At 38.2% G+C, this 3,067-nt stretch overlaps 1 pseudogene; it reads left to right on the top strand.

Moving 5' to 3' along the window:
• Nucleotides 1–1,024: 1,024 nt before the first annotated feature.
• On the top strand, nucleotides 1,025–1,143 carry LOC112477948 (annotated as a pseudogene).
• Nucleotides 1,144–3,067: the final 1,924 nt, after the last annotated feature.

Genomic DNA, 3,067 nt, shown 5'->3' with positions numbered 1-3,067 from the left:
TGCTAAACATTCTATAATGCATAGGATAGGCCCGAAAATGCCCATGGTACTGAGGCTGAGATATCCTGTTTTACAGAAATTAAGTATTATTAATACAAAAACTTTATGACTTGATGTTAAGAGCAAAAGAATTCTAAATTTGGGGTACACTATGATTTTAACCATGGAAAACTATCTTGCATATGAGGGAACACCAGATGGAAACATGGAAAACCAAAAAAATACATTGGTGGAAATAGAGATAAGTCTTTTTCTTTGAAAAATTGTCTTTAATAATATTATTTTTTATACTAAACAAAAATTAGAAAAAATTGAAGCAGAACCTGCTACGGGTATGATTTGCAATTGTTATTATCTAGATCTAACATTGTGCCTGGCACATTTTTGTGCTCAATAAATACTTTTGGGAAAAAAATGTAATATTTTAAACAAAAGATGTATAAACAGAACTGAAACTAGCTTACACAAGAAATGTATTAGTACATGTGACTCAAAATAAAAGGAGTAGATCTGGCTTCAGGTCAGAAGGATCAAAGAGTTCAAACCATGCTATCTTCAACCTGGTATGTTTTGTGATTTCTCTTTTACTTTGAAACTACTGCCACACACCCATTCTCTAAAGGTAGCCCTTATCCTTTACTGCACCCAGCCTCCTTGAGCAGATAGGGGACAGAAAAGGCACAAAGGGCTCCAGGCTTAACATCATTTTGAGTATCCAGCTATGAGTTCAGAGAAAGAGAAAACTATTTCAGCTTCCTTAGAGAAAATCTCAAAGAAGGTTTCTGATGGCTGTTTGGGCCACACATTTATCCATTGGTCTAATTGCTATGGTTCAATGCTGTTAATAGAAAATAGGAACAAAACTGGCAGAAAAGAGGGCTAGCCAGACAAAAATCAACAACGTCCACTATCCTTGTGAATTGGCAAAGTTTTGAATATTTGAAAACATCTAGCGATACAGACATAGGAGGTATGAGAACAGCCCAAAATGTTTTAGGTTTCACGTTATGAAAAAAATAATGAAGTCTACAGTCATGCTACCCAGAACAAGCCTGATCCCGTCTGATCTCGGAAGCTAAGCAGGGTTGGGCCTGGTCAATACTTGGATGGGAGACCACCTAGGAAGACTAGGTGCTGTAGGCATAAAAAACAAAAAAATAAGGGATTGTAAGCTGACAAGGTCCTTGCAATCTGTGAGGTCAACCAAGGGTTGCCTTGCCTAAAAAAATAAAATAAAATAATGAGATATTGTGGTGACTGCTTTTCTTTGCAACCAAAGAGATAGGATCATGGAATCATAGAGCCAAAGAGGCCTTAAAGAGTGTCTTGATCAACCATCTTGCTTCTGTAGATATAGGCAGTATAACAAATGTATCTTTTTTTGGAAGCCTATGGCATGCCTAGTCCTAGGCTAGACCCTGGATACCTGGATGAGAGGGAGAGCCCATCCTTCTCATCCAGGTCAGCCCTCCATGGCAGAATGTGACACGAAGATGGACTTTGGCCTTTAAGGCTATTCATTGAACTAAATCTCAGAAAGGATGGACCTAGTAAATGAACTGAAGGAGGTATTATTTAAAGCAATGGCTTTCAAAATTTTTTTGATGTCAACTCAATGAAAAACACATTTTAGATTGCAATTCTGTATACATACAACACATATACACATAACTGAGGCAAGGCTAGGCTAACATGCAGTGACTGACCTCTGTGACACATAGCTTTTGGGGCTATGAGACAGGTTGGAATAGATGCAGAACTAATTCCTGTGGGCAACTTTGCTGCTTCTCTTGGCCCACTCTGTGTGGAGGTTCAGTGGATTTTAATGCTGGCTCCAATCCTGATTAGGCTTGATAAAACTTGCCCTTACTACATGTGATACAAGCTAATACTTTTTACTTTATTCTATTTTATTTTTTTAAATATATTTTTGACAATATATAAACTGACTTCAAGTCAAGACCCACTGATGACTTGGAACCAGATTTGGAACATATTAAGAGAGGCTTAACATGTATTATTAACAAGGCTCTCTTAGTCCAACATGTGGGTGGTACTTGAAGTTTCCACAATTGGACTCACCATCAGGGACTGAGACATTCCCAGATATCCCCTTTAAAATGTAAATATCTTAATCTGGAGAGATAAGTAATCTATTAAAACCTACTAAATACTCTACTAAAACTGTAAGAGTGATACTGTTAGCACTACCTGGAGAGGTAATGCTGATGGGGCTGGGCATTAGCAGTCAACTAAGAAAGCTGAACGATATACATTCTTTCATTTATTCATGCATTTATTCATTTATTTAAAAGCTGCTTAAATTATTTGAGCTTCTGTTTCCTTGTTATAAATAGGACTAAAATTGCTACAAACCATCAAACTCCTGTACCTAGATATGAACATACATTGCCTTATGTGATGCTCCCAACAGGCCTAGGCACCTATTAAGAGCCTGTGATAAAATGTCTTATTGTTCCCAACTCTTGGCTCCCTTCCTTGAAAGATGATCCTACGTCCCACCATTCCCATGTGACTTAAGTGCTTTCCTGTAGGTAGGGTTCACATCAGGCTTGGCCACATAACTTGCTTGGGCCAATGGGATGAATGAAAAAGCCTTAAGGACAATGCAAGTTTCTTCCAGTTCTCTTGTTCTCTCCAGCCATGACTCATCTCAAATCAGGGCTTCCCCATCAGCGGGGGCCACCAGGTGAGAAGACACATGGAGCACAGCCATAGCTGACCTAGTGTGTTCATAACGTGAAAACAAATCTATGTTTTATAAGTCACTAAGGTTTGGGGGTTACTTGTGACCACAGCAAAACTGATTAATAGAGACCCATAAACAGAAGAAGCAGGAAAAATAGAAAGAGAACAATGCAGAACAACAGGAGGAGGGGAGGAGACATTTTTGAGTACCTATTGGTTCTTAGAATCATATTAACGTCTGTGAGAAATATATAACCAAGGTTAGAATAGATATATGTGTTGCCCTATAGAAGTTTAAAATCTAGTTGGAGTGGAAAAATGGCCTAGCCACAAGGACAACAGAATTTAAGACCAAGCA

This window comes from Pteropus alecto, unplaced genomic scaffold (genome assembly GCF_000325575.1).
Source record: "Pteropus alecto unplaced genomic scaffold, ASM32557v1 scaffold131, whole genome shotgun sequence".
In the NCBI taxonomy this organism is placed as follows: Eukaryota; Metazoa; Chordata; class Mammalia; order Chiroptera; family Pteropodidae; genus Pteropus; species Pteropus alecto.
Note: the sequence above shows the minus strand (reverse complement) of the source record. Positions and strands in the feature narration are given on the sequence as shown.